Source organism: Netta rufina, assembly GCF_964035555.1.
Source record: "Netta rufina genome assembly, chromosome: 3".
Taxonomy (NCBI): Eukaryota; Metazoa; Chordata; class Aves; order Anseriformes; family Anatidae; genus Netta; species Netta rufina.
In genome coordinates, this window is record NC_140125.1 from 108847041 (window position 1) to 108869020 (window position 21980).

A 21980-nucleotide genomic window follows, 5' to 3' on the forward strand; every position below is an offset into this window, starting at 1 on the left:
TTGACTATTCTAATAAAAGAAAAAAATACTCTCCTTCCCACCCTCTCTATATTAAGAGCTGAGAGAAACTAAATTCCTTGGTCCACAGGAAAAATAAAATCTTAGTTCTGGCACCAAAACTGTCTTAATTATACTTTACACTTGACAACTATTTCCTTATAATCTAAACCTCTGCTCCAAATCCCATAAGCACTCAAGTACAAAAATGAAGTAGATTTAATGCTCCAAGTGTGTTTTGTTCCCCAGCACAAGATGAATAAAATTTAGTGTTCCTGGAGGTCAAAACCCACACATTGTAGCAGACTTCTTGTAAATCTTTTAGATAAGTTTAGGATGGCTGATGTTATTTTTGTAACCTTCCTTTGAACCATAACTTCCTCATCAGGTACTTCATATTCTACCTTGTAGACATAAACCCCCCCAAAGCCAAGTTATTTCTTTCAGCTCTTTTAGAGTACAAAGCAGCCATCCAACAGTCCCTAGGGTCAAGCAATATTGCTACCTTTTGCATCAGTTCTTCAGAAGACAGAGTTCGTCCCTTATCATTTTTCATACCAAATTGACAGAATATACCTGAAGGAGCCACAGGCTGCAGCTTATTTCAAATGAGGGCACCGGGGCACACACTGATTGGCTGCCAGCACAGTTGTAGCCTGAAATAAAGCCATGGTATCATAGCATCCATTATACGGCTAACACAATGTTCAGGGCAGAAAGCTAAGCGTTAAAATAAGTAGAGGACTGAAGGGCAGACTTTAACAAGAAGCTGAAAACTAGAGTTTCCAAAAGAGATCTATTAAAGCTTCACTGCAATTTTGTGCATGTAATTTTGTGGCTGATATTTTTGCAGTCTATGTGAATATGTATGTGTGTTGGGTATTTAAAAGGCTGGATAAAATCTAGGTAACCATCTTACTACTGGGAGCTATAAGTTGCCCATTTTTCCCAGCTGGATGCTATCTAATTATAATTTCATATTGTGCAGAAATCATCATTGCATTATCCACTCATAAACCAATGCTGTAATCTGGGCAGCTCTTGCTTCCTTTTTCTCTCTTTGGGGTAGGGAAAAGGGGAAATGGGGTGCAGATGATTAATATTTTTAGATAGTCTCTATCACTCCCTTCACAAAAACAGTTTTAAGAACATTAACCAGAACAAATTAACCAGGTCCATTATTCCAGTAGAGAACAAAATGTTTTTTCCATCCCATCTCATCCAAATTCAGGTGGTTGGTCTATTTCTCTGTCTCTGAAACTCGAACCTTACCCACTCGGCTGCTTAGAAGTGCCTTCAACATGTTAGAGGGGGATGAAATCCCCCAGACTATGCCTATGGCATCTTCTGTCCCAGCTTGTCTCTTTGGAAGCTGGGAGGTACAGAACTGAACCTCCCCAGCTTCAGGCAGTTGAAGCTTCCACACGTATTTCTAGATGAATAACCCAGCATCAGGTTAATAAGCAAAGGATGTATATTCTTTTCTTCCTATGGCAATTCTGGGTAAAAGTGGCCATTGCTGCATTCTTTTCCTTTTGGTGAGCTCCAGGTTTTTGAGTCTTACTAGGCAGTCTTAGAACAGATGTACTAAATTGGGCTCCCTGGGAGACTTAGGCATCTTCATTTGTGTATCCCAAATGGCTCTAGGTAACTACTAGGTACCTAAACATCCATCAGATGTTTATGTTCCTATCATATAATGGGGAGTACTAGCTTTTAAATTGCTTAAATAGTTTTCGAGGTAAACATCTCCATGTTTATGCATCATCAGGTAAGCTGTGTTTGTGTGAAAGTTTGGCATTTTTCTGGAAAATGTGCATATTAGGCAAGTGGTTGTTATTCAGATCTCACCCTTACTTTTTAAACAAATTTAGAAATCCTGCCATTGGTGCTACCTGAGCCCCACTACACAGAAATTCCATAAATACTTGCTCAATAATGGGGTTTTGTGTTGTTTAAGATATTAACTGAAATTCAGAGCTTCTCCAGAGTTCCTACAAGAAGCATAATGGTACTTTTCAGCAGAAATGACAAATGACAGTCACCTTTTCCATTTCAAAAAGCAGGAATGTGATTGTGATATTTTTAACGTGCTAGGGTAGTAGAGTGGGGGCAGATTTGTCAAAGCTACTTATTTTACAGGGTGACATTTAGCATGAACAGGTTAGCAAATGGCTTGAATTTGTCTCTTTCAAGAGAAAACTTGAACTGTGACAATAAACATAGCAGCAGAGATAAAAGGAATGTTTAAAATTGGTTTCATTAAACTGCAATTATGACTTCTACTTTTGGTTCTCAATAGTTGCAGTGAGACCCTTGTAGTGTAGAATCAAAAGGACTAGTACCCCTAACAAGGAAAAAGTAAAATCTTATAGTTATGCAATCCTGAAGTTGCATCAGGCTTGGTAATTCTTAATTTGTTCTTATAAATCGGTTCATGTCAAGACCACAGACTGCTGGAATCTACAGAAAATTCATGGAAATAGTGATGTCTGTATATTCAAAAGTGTTTTAAATTATAAATATAACTCATAGACCTCTCTTGGTCTGCCTTGGACCCAAACATATCTCTCAATGTTATACCTACAAATTGCACTGCTCCCCAAGAATAATCAAGGCAGCTAGCACTTTTGGTTTACATGTACATCCAGTTAGCCTCCTGCAAGCTAGCAAGCTTCTAAGTCTCACAGCAGTTCAGTGATAAGAGGAAAACCTCCAATGACCAGCCTCACATTCAGTTCCCTGAATTCTATATACAGAGCAGGATTAGCACTTAAACAACAAGAATGGATACACAAATGAAAACAATCCATAATTTACTAGAAAACTGCATGTGTAAATTGCTTAAATGCAATACATAAGGCCCACATAAAGGCCTTCATATTAAGCCTACTTGTAGGCAGTGCACAGTACCTTTACAAACCTTCTGCGCTTCAGCAAGTTTTACCTTAAATGAACTCAGCTACAGCACAAAGAAAAGTCATCATAAACTCACACTGCACTGCCTGCTGAAGAGTGATTCAAAGAACAGCTCAATCCGTTCTTAGCTGGAACAAATTGTTCAAAGAACCAGACTGGTTAAAAATTATATGTACTATTAATGCAGAGAGTACATTTCCCAATAAAATGGTTGTTTCTGTCATTCACTGCACCTATTCTACTTATGCATAAATCCTAAACTCCCTATTAAGCATCAAACTGCCAAAGTTATACCTCTCAAGGAATGCATTAAAAATATGTTTTCTCATTTGTTGTCTAATCCAAGCTCATCTCAGATGCAGGTAACTAAAGAAAGGGATACTTAGTATACTCTTTTGACTATACTACTCCCTAAGTGTGTGCATACGGGTTCATATGTGCATGTGAAACAGAGGTGTTCCTCTGTTTCAGATTATTCCAGCTCCTTTTGCAGCAAGAGGGAAGTGGGAGTTTAATATGGAAAATAGCAGTGGGAATGGAAGTGGAGATTTCTTTGGATCATTACACTACTTACCAAGCCATATCAAGACCTGACTATATATACCATTCAGGACAGAACCATAATCAGTATAGCAGAGATTAAACCTGAACTGCTGAATTGAGGGATGATGACTAATAAATAAATAAAACCTTTAGGAGTGAAATAAAGTCTTATCAGGAAAGATGCATAGAGTAAGATTTCTTAGGAAGAAAGGTAGAATAGCACAATTCAGTAACCAGGGATCAACAGAGCTCAGTCAAAACCAATAATTTTTTACAAAACATTTGTTTGACTTTTTTTTTCCCTTTATTCTATAAATCAACTAGCATTGAGACTGTATTTTCAATTCAGAATTATGTGGTAAACCGCTAACAATGAATAATTTCTCTAAATATGCCTTATATGTAGTATATGCTATACATTTGTAGGCACTGTAACTCAATATGTTCTCTGAAAATGCAATAATATTCAGCTAAATTGTAACATATGAAGGTAAAAATTCATTTTCAAAAACCGTCCGTTGTCAAGCTATTCTGGCAGCCCTATGCAAACAAGTGAGCCTACCTGAAACAGGTTCAGAAGTGTCAACCTACTCCAGCATTAAATTCTCTAATTTCAAGTAATGTCACAAATTTTCACCCATGTTCAGAAAAAAATCAAATAATAATAAAAAAAATAACATATGGACAGAACAGAGCTCAGACAACTGTATTTAGGAATATTTTTATCAGGATAAAAGCACTGAATTGACAGTTATTTTAACAAGATTCCATTTTGTTTGATATGTGTTAACATAGACTATGACTTCTATCAGTAGCTTTTATATACTCTAAGCAAATCTTACATCTTGCGTTGCCTGGAAACTGATTAAAAAAAAAAAAAAAAAAAAAAAGAAACAGCATTAAAAGGAACTGTCCAGTTAGACACAAAAATGCTGTTAAAATTGTGTAAATTAAATACAAATCTATCTCAGCTTTGTTTACAAATTACAGTGTGTCATTTTAACTTAGTTATGCAGCCAGTTTAATAAAATTAGTAACAATTAAGATAAAATGATAATTACTTTGTTTACCTAAGACACTGAAACATAGGCTGTAGTTTATTGTGGTTTTAAAAAGCACTCTGCTGAACCTTTTGATCTCTAGGTAAATTTATTTGTTTGTTTTTTTCTTCTCACTATGTGGAAGGAAGAAAAAAGTCAACCACATACAAGTGTCACAGGAAGGCCATGTGGAAGACTCGGAGGAAAATTCAGTGAAGAGAAACATATTTTTTTCTGTGGTCTCACCGTTTTTTTTGAGAGATGAACACTGTAACTGTTAGGAATAGAATATCCAATGTCATTTTATCTCTTAATCAAACCAACAATTAGACAGATAATTGAAATTCCATCAGAAATGAACAAAGTGTACTGGTGTTCCCAGTGGTAACTTCCCATTTTCTGAAATTTATTTATTTATTTATTTATTTATTTATTTATGGACAATATTTTGATGAGTTTTTTGTCAGATTATACAGAAGATTCAAAATATATATCACAAATATTAAACCCCACCTAATTGCGAAACTAATCCAGAATATTTTAAAGATTTTTTTCATGCAAAATCTCAGATTTTATCCTAAGTCTAAATCCAAGCAAATTCCAGAATTGTCACTTTTGATATATATATACATATATATATATATTCTCAATCCTATCTATAACAGAAATGTCTGATGAAAATTCAGCAGGCACTTTAGTTTTTAAACTGTGGTAACAATGGTGTGTTAGTTTACTGCACTGGGCTTACATAGCAAAATATTGGTAGCCGAGGGTTCAGGGGTGGCCTCCAGGAGCAGAGCCCCGCAACTGCCCCGTGTCAGATCAGAGCCAGCTCCAGCAGGCCAGAGCCAAGCCAATAAGTGATGTTGTTTGTGCCTCTGGAAGAGCAGATTTAGGAAAAGGAAATAAAACTTCTGAACAACAGCAGCTGCAAGAGCAAGGAGTGAGAACCAGCCCTGCAGCCCTCAAGGTCAGTGCAGCAGGAGGGTGGAAGGTGCTCCAGGCATGCAGCAGAAGTTCCCCTGCAGCCTGTGGAGAGGCCCCTGGTGGAGCAGGCTGTCCCCCTGCAGCCCATGGGTCCCACATGGAGCAGATGCTGCAGCCCTGGTGGAGCAGGTGGATGTGGCCTGGAGGAGGCTGCAGCCCATGGAGAGCCCCCGCGGGAGCAGGCCCCAGGCTGGAGCTGCAGCCCGTAGAGGAGGTGGCCTGAGGGGCGCTGCTGCCCATGGGGTACCCGTGCTGGAGCAGTTTGCTCCTGGGGGATGGATGGACCCCATGGTACAGACCCATTTATTGAAAATTAATCTTTATAAGGTACATCAACCTCTTGGATTTAACTGCAGTATAAAGCTTCTCTCTTTGCTCATACAGGATAATTTATGTATTTTCTCCTACTAGTTATATAATTAGGGCAACATTCTCGTAGCAGATCTGTGGAAATGGCTCTCAGAGGTCAATGGGAGCCATATGCAATCAAGAAAAGAATTAGTTTTGTAGTATAAAATGATAATGGGTTATTTTATTTTTCTTCCTCTAACTTTGAACATCATCAGATTAAAATCTCCTTTACCTTTTAAGTTCTTAGGACAAACATCTCACATTTCCTTAATGAGTTCTTAGCTTTATTGGCGTAACACCATTGTGTAGAATAATCATTCAGAAAGAAATCTTCAATTAAGAGATCTACTTTAATATGTTTTTACTTGAGCTGGTGTTACATTTCCCTTCTACTGTTCACTTCTATTGTATGTTTGTCTAGACCTACCCAGAACACACTCGATTGTTTGTAGAGTAACAGAATTCCATTTTTTTTCCAATAAAGATAAAAGAGAGGTGGAGAAGAAACCAGCTGCTAAAACTAGCCATGTATGCAGGTCACTCAAAGGAGATTTCTTCAAAGTACACCAAGGCTCTCAGTTTAATTCTGCAGATGTGCTTCTTGCACAGTACTTAAATGGAATAAAAAGAAATGCAGCATGTTGGAAGACTTCAACAGATAAAACAAATTAAAACTTACACAACATTTGCCCTGGGTAGGGACATGCTCCAACACAGACTAGCTTTGCTTTGACATATAATACTACAGCTAATACTAGAAACCAGCAACAAAGTCTGGAATGACTTAAGAAAGCCAAGTCCAGACCCAAGTAATAAAGATGTTCATGTGAAGAATGAAAAGAAAGACCTGGGCTGAACTTTCATCCTGCATACATCGAAAAATGAATTCTAACCTACAGGCTAGAAGAATTATCTGGGATCAGGCCCCCAGCGTGGCTTTGCTTTCAGGGGTATTTTTTGTTGATATGCAATATAAGATGCATAAGCACATCAGAACACAGTATCCACTGCTAGGTTTTGCTTCTTGGGTCAGTAGGATTGTCAGACAGGCTGAGCCTGCTCTTTTGTCTTTACAGGTTTTGGTTTTGCATAAGAGTTTCCAAACCTAAACAATGGGGAGGATGATGTTCCACCAGGACTAGCTTATAACATGCGTAACTGGAGCATTTTTTATGCATAGTGATGATAAATTTGAACCATTTCAGACTGAGAAAGAAGCAGAACCCAAGTATTCTATTTTGAAGTCAGTATGCTAGCATACAGTCTTCTAAATACCAGCTGTTTTCTGAGGAAAAAGTCAGAATTTTGCCTATATAAATGCCTACCTGAGGTGCATAATCAACAGCAGTTTCATTTCCAGATCTCAGCTTGATAGGGCACTTAACTCAGGGATGCATTTACAGGTATGAATGAGACAGAATTTTAGATTATGTCCCCATCAATGACATTTTTGGCTGATTGTTGTACTACGTCCCTTTTTTTCAGGCTTTTAACTTGCTCCTCTCAGACCCATTTAGACACCTAGTCCTCAACTAGGTCAGGAAACTGAAAGATAATTGATGTTGCAATTTAAAGCTCAATACTGCTGAGATACTGGTGGAGAACACAGGTGGGCCTACGACAGAAAGGCACCCCGCTATACTAAATACATGTAGTCCTCCCAGTTCCAAAATGCATTGTATTTTGCTTCGTCACTCTCAATGATGACACAAACTGAAATAATTTGATGTGCTATTAAAAGCAGTGTAGCTGCTGGACTTCTTTGTGGTGACGAAGGGACATAGATTCATAGCCTGGCAGGCAGGGGTAAATACTCCATTAGCAACAAGTAAATTTACTCAGACCTATAACAATCTAGACCTTTGTCTGTCTGCTTGGAAATTCATTGCTATAAAATAGCACACACTATTTGGGACTATAAATAGAATAAGAGGTTATTTCTGAGTAATCTTCAATTTAGAATTTTAGAATTTATTACATTAAATCTTTGTATTTAGTGGTGCAAGAAGTTTAAATTAGCTATTTAGTATTCTTTAGATTTCATGGATTATTTTTTTTCAATTCTTAGTAACATGTGACAGGTTTTGTTAATAAAAGGAATTTAATAAATTCCTTTAATAAAATGATTAGCTTCTTTTGCTGCTGCCTAGCTTCATTTTCAGTTTTTACACAGCTTCACTTTAACACTTACTGACCAAGTACATTTTGGAGGAATTCTGCTGCTTTAACCTGTTATTTCTTTCATGGGCCTCGGACGACATGTCTGTGTTCTGGCTCTTTGGTCATTGCCTCCACATGTGTCTGCCCTGTAGTGGCACACCTCTACGTGGAGGGTATAAAACCAGTATAAAACCGATACTCGGTTCCAGAACTGCTTTGGCATGGCTCTTGGCTCCATCGCCTTTGCATTTGCAGACAGCATGTCTTTCCCAGCTCGATGTCAGTGCTGCGCCTGTTGGCGATGCTGTGCTCTGATCTCTGACAGCTCTGCTCAGGCAAGCATCAGGAAGTGGGTTGCTGGTGCTGGAGTTGATGGGTATCATTCTCGTCTCCACCATCATCCATCTCCCAGCGTATGTGTTTGATGGCGGCTGGGACAGAGGGAAGGAATTATATCTTCCATCTGTGTAAATGCGGGATTTCTGACTGAGATTTCTGTGTCTTCTGCTCTTGTGTTGAATTTAGATGGCTTGTATGCATTCGTTATACTTCTTTGTGACATCAATAGAAAGTAACAGAAATGAAAACACTTCTCAAGAAATAAGAATGTTTTTCCCCACAAACAGATCAGAAGGAGGGTTGAAGGGTGGCATCTCCACAGAGTAGCTCATTGCAATGGGTTTCAAGACATATCAGATGAACCTCACTCCCTTTCAGTGGTTATAAGAGAAGCCTGGAGTGATCAGTCCAAACCTAAAGCTTTACTTTTAATTATTTCAGTTAGGGCAGATGAATCTAATCATTTTATAAAGCAAATAGAACACAGATGACTAACTACTTCACTGTGCTGAAAAGCAGCCTTGCAGTAACTTACAGCAATTTACTTCATCAGTAAAAAAAATGTATAGTTTTCATTATTGTGATCTACCAACCTATTGTGATCTATGCGGACTAGTTTTCAGATAGAATTTTTGTGATGTTAACAGGACAATTGATTTGATGTTACTCATAGCTTCTCCCCTTGACTGTCAAAGGTCTCAACTAGCAAGGTTTCAGGAGGCTAAACAGAGGTTAGCTAATTCTTGGACATATTAGTGGAAGGCACTGGCTGCTGCCATGCCTGGAAAAAGGCATCATTATCACCATTTTTATGCATGCACTAAACTACAGACATCATTGTTCCTGAAATGCAAAGGCCTTTAACAACTTGTGGATTCTGGCATAGCCATGAGAACGTTAAAGTCAGGCTGACAGGCTTAGGCAGGTGTGCTTGAACAAATACACAAACAACAGGGGAAGGGCACGCACACATCAGGTAACTTTATGGGCATAATGCTCCTTTGTCAGGACAGCTGCATAGTTTGCATTCATAGTGAAGAGACATGCACATATAATTCAGCTCTTGAATTAAATTAATGTTTCTTAGAGCTGCAGCAGTGACAGATCTTTCCTTAATAGTTGAATTCAAAATAGTTTACCCCCACACCAAACATTTTTTTTCCTGTTAGGTAAGTAAAGCAGAATTATTGGGTAAAGCAGAATTAGTGGGCCTGCCTGCAAAATGAAGAAGAACAGTACCAAAATAGGGTTTCCAAATGTTAAATAACTCTCTCTTCTGGAAATGGATTTCCACTGACAGGAATTTTAAGATTATGTTTCAATGAGATAATAAAGTGAGTTGAAGAAAAACATGTCAGTGTCTTTGAAATAGCTTAATCTTTACATTTATGTTTTCCTAATGGGTAAGTTGGGACTGGAAAACCAGCCCTCTAGTTTCAGGTGTCAGTTTTTAGAACTTGTTGTTACAATTCTAACAATAATTGCTCATAATTTTTGGTTGTTAAAATATGTGCTTCTAATGTTTCTAAGCTGCGAGCATCAGAGCACATTCGCTGAGAGTAATGGTGATTTTGTCATGTCAGGACATTGAGATTAATGGCAGCTGTTATTCAATCTTCTCCATTTATGTATGTGAAAATAACATGAAGGTGGAACATGCATTTCAGCTTCTAACTCACAGGAACTATCAGAAAGCCCTGCTAGGATTATGATCTGTAACTGGTGCTTTGTTCTGTCTTTTCCTAGGACTTACCTCTGCTTTGAATAATAACTTCACACGGTTAAGTCCTTTATATAGCAAATATTTTGTAAGACGTGCACTGTCTTTATATATGTTCCACATATGTATCTCATTAGGGTTTATAAGACCTACTGGTCTTAACAAGATTTCATAAAAGAGCTGAAACAAGCACCTCTGAACATGAAGTAAGCATAGTGCTTGCTTTTTCAAGTGTTCCTGGTTCATTTTATTTGCATGGGGGGAAAAAATAGTGTTGAGCAAATCACAACCTTCCATGGAAAGCAAGGGTATGGCATCTGATTTATGACTTTTCAGGAAAGGCACTAAACATACTAATATTAACCCCAAATGTTCCAAAATCAGAAATTGGGCCTTCCATCCTTGGCAACCTAAAAATGGCACAACTTATTAAACAACAATAAAACAAACAAACAAACAAACAAAAACCAGTGACATTCAGAATTTGTGCTGTTTGTCTTTGGTCTGAGCTTCCAATGTCCCCATTGGTCATATTTTCACAACCACAATGACCAGGAGAGGAGCTAATCTCCCAGGCATATGATACGTACGTGTGCTCAGAGTCATGTGGTAGGGGATCAGCTGTGTCTTACCCTTCATTCATGCCCCCAACACTCCATACATTGCCATTGAAGCTGGCTCTGGCTAAAAATATACTTTATTTTAACGAATGAAAGCTCTGATTGTCCTAAAATAACATGAATTCCCATCAGGATCAGGGCACCATTGTGCTAAGTGCTGCACAAACACAAGGAGATAATGGACCTGATTCATCCCTGAATTACTCTGGTTTCCATGGATTTACAGCTGTGCAAGTCAAAGGCAAATGTGATAATGAGCATGCTGCAAGAATGCACAGCTTAGGGCAAGTTTCCTTCTGGACTAAATCCTTTGAAATCTGTGGAATTAAGGCAACAGATGACTTGATGTATGCTTTAAGGCTACATCTTACCCTAGTGAACTAAACAGGACCAGACTATGAGCCCTGGTTCAGCACTGCTGGTGGCCGCCCTGAGCTTTCTCAAAGCAGTCCAAGAGAAAGCCAGGGCTGGGAACTTGCCCAGTGGCCAGTCTGGATGAAGCCAGACTGTTGTCAAGGCTCAGACAGTTTAAGAGGATGGATATGGGCAGACCGTGCCAACTGGCCTCAAGGGCAGAGCATCAGGTCCTGGTATTGATTACTAGTAGACCTGAAAGTCTTGTTTCTACTTGTAAGGACTTCTGTTCATGTTTAGCATAAGTCTATTTTAAAGGTTTTCCCCCAGGATATGTGTGTATGTGTATTTTGCCCTATACCAATTACTCTTCCACTTCTTAAACCATTGTTCATCTGCCCTGTTCCTTTTGAAACCGTGTGTTGCCCAGCAGCTGCATCCTGGTGAAGACAAGGCTGCACAACTGTGCTGACAGTGCCGGGCATGGCTCAGAGCATGCAGGCAGCACCAGGCAGAAGGAAAGGCACAGCCACTGCAGCTCCCCTCCAAATATCCAGTCTTGGTATGCTGTGGTTTGGGGGTTTGTTGCTGCTGGTTATTCTGCTGCCTTTTCAGCACCTGCCCAGAGCCTGGTAATCACTAACAGGCTCTTACTCTGTCCTACCATTATATATTTTTGCCCCTCTTACACATATTTCATCCCAGTGCAGTCAGACCATCACTTACCACAGGCTTACAGGACACTTAAGCAGCGAGGTCCTGGGATTGCATTGAATCCCAATCCCATTGAAAACCCCTATTTCAATGTCAGTTTCTTCATTTACTCACACACTTTTCCACGTCTCCTTCTCTCCTAAAACATCTCTCTATATTGTTTAGTTAGATATTTTCCTCAGAATGAGTTTGCCAAGTTCAGTTTATTTAACAGCTTCACACATACTTCCTCCGTCACATGAACAGCAAATGAGAAGACACTTTCCATGCATAAGTCCCCAACAGCTCCACAGTGTTGTACATCTTAAAACATGGGAGGCAGAGAAAATGAAAGTCCTAAATCTGATTTTTTTTTTTTTTTAAATTCTGCCATTAATACTATGTTTCAGAGTTTGGATGTCTATAAACATTTAGGATGCATTTTTAGAAAGGATTACTAGTACAAGCATAAGCTTTTTGACAATTAATAGTATTTAGATGCTTTGTAACCTTTTTTTTTTTTTTTTTTTGATTGGAAAAAATCCTAGCTGCATTCCTATTGGTCCCAGGGACCTTAAATAAAAAAGGCCAAAGGACTAGTCTCTGAAAGACATCAGTTGATATAACACAGTGCACATCCACGTGGCTAAATGCCCCCAGAAGAGGGGGCATCCAGACTGCCCAATGCAAATGTCTTGTGCCCCTGTTTCACGTCTGGCCTCTCTCTGGGAAAGCACTAGGACAAAATTGCTTCAAGGGATGTGCCAACTATTTAACATCACAGATTAAAAACATGCCAGTACTGTTCTGTTTAGTTTACTAGTATGGATACTGCTAGTGAAAGCAGAACTGAGCCATCACAGGCCTTGGTGAAAACCTCTGATAGATTGGAGAGAGGATTCCAAGTGCAAACAAACTGGTCAGACACTACATGCTGCACTTCCTCAGGCTGCATGTTTTATACCCATAAGCATCTGGGACTTTTTCTGTATTTCTTTGCTGCAGGAACATTATGCAGTTTCAGAAATTATTTGTCCAGCTTTGCTCTTGTTCCTGCTGGAAAGAGCAAAGTGGCGTGGACTCAGGCAGCACGTTTATGCCACTTCCCCAACAGTTGTCAACATTTGCACTTAAATATATGCACCCAGATTCAAAACCTGAGACACAGAACTTGCACTGTACCAGACCGTCCAATACAACTGTTGTAGGAGTGTATTTATTCCTGGCTATCACCTGTGAAATCTCTCTGCATGAACAATGGAAGTCTGTGCAACATCTTATATGAAAAAAGGGATTGACTTCTATACCAAACGCTCTAAGAGTTTAATTTATAAATCTGTTTACACAGGGAATCATGAAGGATACGAGCAAGTTCTTCCCATCTATAAAGAAAGTTACTTGGAAAATGTAGATTAACAAGTAGAGAAGAGAAATGCAAGTATGTGCAATTTTTCCTTTCAAGGCTCTTCAGTACCATACCTCCACCACCAGCAGCATCCCAGAATCAATAGTCACCTCCTATTAGCCCTCCTGCTATCAATGTGGGCTGGTTTTGAATCTTTTTGGTCACAAAAAACAACCACTCTGACATACACATGGAACTGTACAAATTAATGTTTGGTTTGTTTCGTTTTCTGAAATAAGAAAGGAGGGAAATATAGTTCAGATTGAAGTAAAGAACTTATTTTTTCCTATAGCAAAATGTAAAAAAAAAAAAGTTACTATAGTTGATTTGAAGTATTGTTTGGTCCAAACTGCTTTGTTTGCTATATATTGTTATATATTAATATAAATATAAAAACTTTTCTAACAGTACTTTGAAGCAATGATTCAGTGTTTCAGTGTTTGAGCCTTTTCAGTTCATCTCTCAATTTTTGGAAAAAAACAAAACAAAACAAAACAACACATTTAGGACATTTGAAATTGAATATCTAAATGCAAATTATACCATTCCACAAACAGATTGTTACTGAAAAACTCTGGCCCCAACTACAGATGTGCCAGACACCTGGATGATTTTACCATCTTATAATTGTATTGTAAGACTAGTAGCAAACAGTATACCCTTCTTAGCATAGCTTACTTCATAGTCATAAGCACAAGTACCAGGTCACGGTTTCAAATGCAATTTTCACAGTCAGTGCTTTACAACAGATTCAGCTGCTGATAATTCAGGACCTCTTCATGGTGCTTGCATTTATTGGCCCCATATGAAACAGTATACTCTCTTTACCTTCTTATTTGTCCAAGGTGTTCATAAAAAATGTAAGTGATATGGATGAATGAAGCAAACCCTTGTTCTTCTGAACTCTTTGGTCTTGCCTTTTCCTGTTCATCAGCTCTTCTGAATTCTGAGAAGGCAGAAGCACTAACACAGAAATTTCCATGGATCTCAAGCTGTGGTAGGGGCTTTACTTTGTACCCCCGACAATTTTTTGTTGTTGGTGGTGGTGTTTTTAGGTTAGTTTTGTTTTGTTTTGTTTTTCCGTGTGAAAGCACAGAACTAGAGAAGCCACACAGAGAAGGTCCATCGTCCCTTACAGTGGGCAAGCCTTTTCTTAGGTGCTGTCCTCATTCACTTTGCATAATCAATAGAAAGCAGTACCTGAATTCTTCTTTGTATCCTCAGGATCATCTTCATCTTCACTTAAATTCTCTGAAGTGAATAAAACCATTCTTAGGAGAGAAGGGGAAGGTGACTAGATGACATGCAAAATAAAGCAACAAAACCCCAACTGTTCTTAATTGGAAACAAACCCCAGCTAATTTAGAGCAGCACCTTCGGTGATTTGCTATCTGTGTTACCAGTTTCAGTGCTTCCTGTCTATTCCCCATGCAGAAATGATTCATGTGAAGGTGAATCCACCAGCCAATAAATCTCTTTTCCCCAGAAAAACTTATAGAATCACAGAATCATGGAATGTTTTTTGGGGTTGGAATTAGTTGATCTTTAAGGTCATGGGCAGGAACTCCTCCCACTAAATCAGGTTGCTCAAAGCCCCACCCAACCTGACCTGAAACACTTCCAAGGATGGGGCATCCACAGCTTTTCTGGGCAACCTGTTCCAATGTTTCACCATCCTCACAATTAAGAATTTCTTCCTTATATATCTAATAAAAACCTACCCTCTTTCAGATTAAAGCCATTGCCCCTTGTCCTATCACTACACTCCCTGATAAAGAGTCCCTTCCCAGCTTTCCTGTAGCTTTCCTTGAGTACTGGAAGGCCTTCCTGGAGCCTTCTCTTCTCCAGGCTGAACAACCATAACTCTCTCAGCCTGTCTTCATAGGAGAGGTGCTCCAGCCCTTTCATTGTCTTTGTGGCCTTTGTGGCCTTTCAGCTTTTGAAGGTTGAAAATGCCGTGTGGGTATTTCATGTGCCATTTGTCCTATAGGCCCAAGGCTAGCAGAGTAAAAATTGCTTTTCTTTATTTCAAGATTTTATTTTTCTCAGGCACTCCACCTGTCAAATAGGAGGACCAGATATTGTTCATTCGGTAGCTAATGGTTAGGTACATATGGGTCACTGGCAAAGGTTACCCACGGAACTGAGTTCACAGAAACACAGAGCAGTTGAGGTTGGGAGGAACATCTGGAGGGAATCTGGTCCAGCCCCCTGCTCAAGCAGGGACACCCAGAGCAGGTTGCCCAGGACCATGGTCAGGCAGCTTCTGAAGATCTCCAAGGAGGGTGACCCTATAACAACTGGGCAACCTGTGCCAGTGCTCAGTCAACCACACAGTTAAAAAATCCTTCCTGATGTTTAGATGGAACTTCCCGTGTTTCAGTTTGTGCACATTGCCTCTTGCCCTATCAGTGTGTACCACTGAGCCTGGCTCCATCTTCATTGCATTCTGCCTACCTTCAAGTATTCATATGCATTGATGATATCAAAAGAGTTCTCCAGCACTGAAACAGAAATGCTGGAATAAAATTTGCTCATGTGAGTAATTTTGTGTACCAGAGTGTAGTGGGTTTACGTGGCAAGGTTTTGGTAGCAGGGAGCCATAGGGGTGGTTTCTGTGAGAAAGATCTAGAAGCTGCCCCATGTTTGGGAAGGGCCCCATTGTTTTCCAGATCCGAGCCAATAAGCGATGTTGTTTTTCGCCTCTGTGAGAGCATATTTAAGACAGGGAAAAAACGTTGCGCCACACAGCAGCCGGGAGAGTCAGAGGAGTGAGGAACAGCCTTGCGCCAAGGTCAGTGTAGAAGGAGGGGGAGAGGTGCTCCAGGCGCCGGAGCAGAAGTCCCCTGCGGCCTGTGGTGAGGACCATGGTGAAGCAGGATGTCCCCCTGCAGCCCATGGAGTACCACGGTGGAGCAGGGTTCCACGCTGCAGCCCGTGGAGGAGACCACGGTGGAGCAGGTGGCCCTGCACCGATGGAGGCTGCCGCCTGTGGAAGACCCCTGCCGGAGCAGATTCTGGGCCGGACCTGTAGCCCGTGGAGAGGAGCCCACGCAGGAGCAGGTGATCTGGCAGGAGCTGCTGCCCGTAGGGGAGCCAGGTTGGAGCAGTTTTCTCCTGAGGGATGGACCCCGTGGTACGGACCCATATCTGGAGCAGTTCTGGAAGAGCTGCTGCCTGTGGGAAGCCCACGCCGGATCAGTTCATCAAGGACTGCATCCCGTGGGTGGGACCCCACAGCACAGGGGACGAGAGTGACCGAGAAGGAGCGGCAGAGAAGAAGTGCTGTAGACTGACCATAACCCCCATTCCCCGTTCCCCTGTGCCGCTCGGGGGGAGGAGGTGGAAGAGGGTGGATGGGGGGAAGGTGCTTTTGTTTTTTTTTCCTTTGTTTTCTCACTTCTCTTGCTTGTTAGTTGTAGGCAATAAATCTTACTATCTCCTTATGCCGAGTCTGTTTTGCCCGTTACAATAATTATTGCGTGATTTTCTCGTCCTTATCTCAATCCTTGAGCCCTTTTCACATATTTTCTCCCCATTCCTCTTTGAGGAGGGGGAGTGAGAGAGCGGCTGTGGTGGAGCTCGGCTGCCCACTCGAGCGGAACCACGACAGTCTTTTTTGGCGCCCAACGTGGGGCTCGAGGAATTTGAGATAAGGATGATAGTTAGTAGAAGTAACGGGCAAAAATATGTGCAGGATGATTGTTAGGAATGTACAAGTTGTGAAGAATTTAAGAAAGCAGTAACTGTGATATGTTAGTGTGGTGAAGGGACGAGGGGTGGTGTGTGTGTGTAAAATGTCCACCTTGTCGGTGCTGTGATGATGTTATGTTTATTTTGGTGTGGTGAATTCTTTTTCTTTTTGATGTAAGTGAAGTTTGTGAAGGTTGTTGTGATAATTGTAAAGTAAGAGTATGTTGTGAGTAGTCTTAAATATGCTTTTAACAGAGGCGAGGGGTGGAATGTAGTGGGTTTACGTGGCAAGGTTTTGGTAGCAGGGAGCCATAGGGGTGGTTTCTGTGAGAAAGATCTAGAAGCTGCCCCATGTTTGGGAAGGGCCCCATTGTTTTCCAGATCCGAGCCAATAAGCGATGTTGTTTTTCGCCTCTGTGAGAGCATATTTAAGACAGGGAAAAAACGTTGCGCCACACAGCAGCCGGGAGAGTCAGAGGAGTGAGGAACAGCCTTGCGCCAAGGTCAGTGTAGAAGGAGGGGGAGAGGTGCTCCAGGCGCCGGAGCAGAAGTCCCCTGCGGCCTGTGGTGAGGACCATGGTGAAGCAGGATGTCCCCCTGCAGCCCATGGAGTACCACGGTGGAGCAGGGTTCCACGCTGCAGCCCGTGGAGGAGACCACGGTGGAGCAGGTGGCCCTGCACCGATGGAGGCTGCCGCCTGTGGAAGACCCCTGCCGGAGCAGATTCTGGGCCGGACCTGTAGCCCGTGGAGAGGAGCCCACGCAGGAGCAGGTGATCTGGCAGGAGCTGCTGCCCGTAGGGGAGCCAGGTTGGAGCAGTTTTCTCCTGAGGGATGGACCCCGTGGTACGGACCCATATCTGGAGCAGTTCTGGAAGAGCTGCTGCCTGTGGGAAGCCCACGCCGGATCAGTTCATCAAGGACTGCATCCCGTGGGTGGGACCCCACAGCACAGGGGACGAGAGTGACCGAGAAGGAGCGGCAGAGAAGAAGTGCTGTAGACTGACCATAACCCCCATTCCCCGTTCCCCTGTGCCGCTCGGGGGGAGGAGGTGGAAGAGGGTGGATGGGGGGAAGGTGCTTTTGTTTTTTTTTCCTTTGTTTTCTCACTTCTCTTGCTTGTTAGTTGTAGGCAATAAATCTTACTATCTCCTTATGCCGAGTCTGTTTTGCCCGTTACAATAATTATTGCGTGATTTTCTCGTCCTTATCTCAATCCTTGAGCCCTTTTCACATATTTTCTCCCCATTCCTCTTTGAGGAGGGGGAGTGAGAGAGCGGCTGTGGTGGAGCTCGGCTGCCCACTCGAGCGGAACCACGACACAGAGGACTCCCATTAAGTACAAAATCAGATCACTTAAATGAAGCAAATGCATGATCTGGACGTGCTTAACACTATTGTATGTTATTTTACAAATCAGGCATCTAAGGATAAAAGCCAACAGTTCTTTTATGACCTGTAACAAAACATGCAAGACATATTTTATATTTCCTTGTGTATTTCTGAATTTGCTAAAATTAGTTGCAAAATATGGCTATTTGCTGATGGAGGACAGGTTCTGTTAAATGAGTTATCCTTTTATAAGAGCAATGCAGATTAGGTCTATAGTTAGATATTTGTATAAAAGATGAATGGGTCTTTCTTAAAGGAGGTGTCCATCCTTACAAAAATATCCATATTCCTTTTTCCAGCACGTATACCAAATAACACAAACCAGATCCTTTACTGAACTCAGTGTATACTGCTGAGGTCCAACCTTCCAATTTTAACATTACAAATAATATAACATTGTAAACAATAAAAAAGTAGGTGTTTTACTCTGTGCACACATAAATGAAATATCTCCACAGTTTGTATCTATCTAGCTCTTGTCCCAGTTGTACAACTTCAATGCATTTTATATGCATGTATAAAAATAATTTGTTCTTTCAGTGAATGCAGAAGGAATGGTTCTGTTATGAATGGTTTTGTTATGTGGTATAAATCAAGAGTGAACCCAGAGAGTCCCAACAGGGTGAGACAGGAGGAACTGGGGAGATAAATCATCATTCAATAACTGAAAAGGACCAAATAATTACTTTGACATAAGCATGTATCATTTAATTCATTTTATCATTTATAAGTTAATCAATGTAACACAGCCATCCTGACTTTCCTTTAGAGTAAATGGAGAGAAACAGACACCTCCAGGAGGCAGCACATCTTACTATATCCCTCCATTGACTCTTCACGAATGAGGATGACTAACTTAATCTAGATAACTAAATTCCATGCAGCTAAATTTAGATGAGATTGGCTGAACATTTTTGTTACTTCCCTGCAAGATGCTGAGTGCATGATTTCCAACAATGAAACAATGACTTGAAAGATCTGCTATGGCCTCCTGTATGGCTTACCAATAACACCTTTGTTAAGACCAAAATTTCAGTCTAACACTTTATCTTTTCGGAACACCTGAAGCACTGCAAGAAAGTAAGAATTTGCCACATGCTCAGGCCTCCAATGGTTAATTATCTTAAATGTTACATCCCGCCACCCAAACCCTCTCCAATTTCAACTTATTTTTAATTCAGTAGGATTATTGAGTGCATTCAGCCTTACAGAAATTAGCCCTTTGAAATTTGCTGATGATTTCACTCTTTCAGAAAATTTCATTATGAATTTAGCGTTCTTTAGAGCTGGCAGCTTTCTGTAACCCACCATGTGTGCTTAAGTACATACTTTAACATCTCCAAATTCCACAAGTGTCCTCATTCTGCAGTCTGATTCAAGCCTTTTCAGTTGAGGTGAAGGCAGTAAAGAAACTTTCTGCTGACAGAGTGAAATCCCACTAAAATTAAGGAGTATTGATATTGGCCTTTAAGTTCTTCATTTCCTGTAATTGTTTAAATATTTCTTTCAGATTACTGTTCTATCCACTACATTTTTCTGTAATCCTTATTTACTTCACAGAAATAAAAAGCCTATCAAAATAATGGCTAGGGAGGGATCTTACTGAAGTCTATAAACATCTTATGGAAAGGGAGACAAAAGACAAATTAATATAAATGTTAGTAATTAAGATAACATGGACACTTTGATAGCTAGATCTCATATCCTAAAATCTCTCTTATGCCTTCATACTCAAATCAGGCCATTTTCTTTCTATGGAGAGAAAGGGAATGGAATGGTGCATCTCCTTTCATAAGGGAGGTCAAAGAATTCCTTCGCAGGTGGAAATCAGGTTCAAAGCATTTTGCTTATATCTTAGATTACTCAAATAAAAATGGAGCTCAGTGTTTTAAAGGCCATATAAATGGTGGACACAGTATCAAAATGTTCTTCAGTTTTTCTACAGCTACATTCTTTAATCAAATGTATAGAGCAGTGATCATCGTCCTGGAACATTAAATTAAATTATGTCAGAAATACATGGGCAGTCTTGGCCCAAAGGGCAAAAATGAAAACAGAATGCAAAACCAAGAAAAAAAAATAAATAAAGTTAAAAAAATAATAATAAATAAAATAAAAATAATAATAGCCATTCCAAAGCTGTTCTTCACTTGATATAAAAGAGGCATTTTGCATCTTCCATTTGGCAGTTTGCTAACTCACTTTCCTAATATTATGTAATACTATCCTCAATGTTAATGCTAAAGTATTCTAAAGACCTCAGCCTGGATTTTAGCTAATTGCGCTAAGTGTTGTATAAATACCTAACAGTGTACAGTCTAGTCATGCAAAGTTGGGGGACCTCTGAAAGACCCTTTCCCCCTTTCTGCTGTGATGTCTTACTTCAGGTAAAACTCCTGTAACAGGTTTGTCCCAAGAAGGACCAAGAGATTTCAGTTACACTGTTGTTCAAACTGGAGTTTAAGAGTTTTAATTTTCACAGGAAACAGGACAAGGCCCATGGCTACAATTTTGATTTCACATTTTGTGTAAACGTCTGAAATGACTTACCCAAAAGAAAAAAAAAAAAAAAGAAAAAGAAAAAAAAAAAAAAAAAAAAAAAAAAAACAGAAACTGGTGCCAGAGCAGAGAACAGGCATCAAATCTTATCAGTCCCACCACACCACTGCAAATATATGATTAGCTTTTTTAAACATGAGAAGACTATTTTGTCACATCCTCAAACGACAGACTAAGCCTTTTTTATTGTTTTAAGCTAGGAGTTTTCACATTTTGTTTTACAGTGGCTTGCTTCTGTCATAGAGGAGAGGTAATACTCATCAGTGAATGGGAAGCCAACTGTGCGGTTATGAAACACCTCTGATTTGTTTCACAGCTAAAACCACCTACAAAGACACTTACTGCAAAGTAGCACAGCCATCGTGAGCATTGCACTGAAAGCAACATATTATTTTTAAAGGAGTTTCAAACCTCTTGTCCTGCTCCTGACCCTTCCTCCAACATTAATACTTTTATGATTTTATGGATTTCTCCCCTAACTAACATGAGAGGTCTCCTCTTCTCCTGCTTTTCACATAGAAACTGAATTAAAACGGAACCTTTACAGACTCAGAGTCTAGTTCACTTCTATATAAATTCAAGGAGGGTCAAAACACTACATTTAAGAGATGTGAGGTCTTCTTTATTTTTTATTCAATTAAATCTAATGAATTTTTTGAACTAAAGAAAGGTGGGCACAGTCATATGCTTACAGTAGAGCAATCCTACAATGACAGAGGAAAGATTAGGAGTCCTACCTAATGGTCTTTCTTGGATCATATCACTATCTCCAAAAGAACCCCTGCTACCTTTCAAATATTCTTGCTGAAGGAAGATCTGTTTCCATGAATGCAGTACAACAACTTTTATTTACTTCAGTATTTACTTCAGTTGAGAATTTGTCCAAAATGACAATAACAAACCAGTCAGGCCATCAATCTTGTTTTAGCCTTAAAAAAAAGGGGGGGAGGGGGGGCTCCCCAAAATGCATTAACTTAGCTGCTGTGGCAGCTAACAACAAGCAATGTAGCTGCCATAGCACACAGTTCAGGTGGTCTACAAAACTCATTCAGGAAATGTTAATGCTGTGCATCCAGCTAATGCTCTGTGTTTCTGTAGCTGCTCTGTAAGGATTAGCTAGTTAGCTTAACAATATATAGCAATATGTAGTGTTAATAGTGTTAAAGTATAGCAGTAGAAGTGTCTGTATGACTGGCAGAGAAGCCAAGA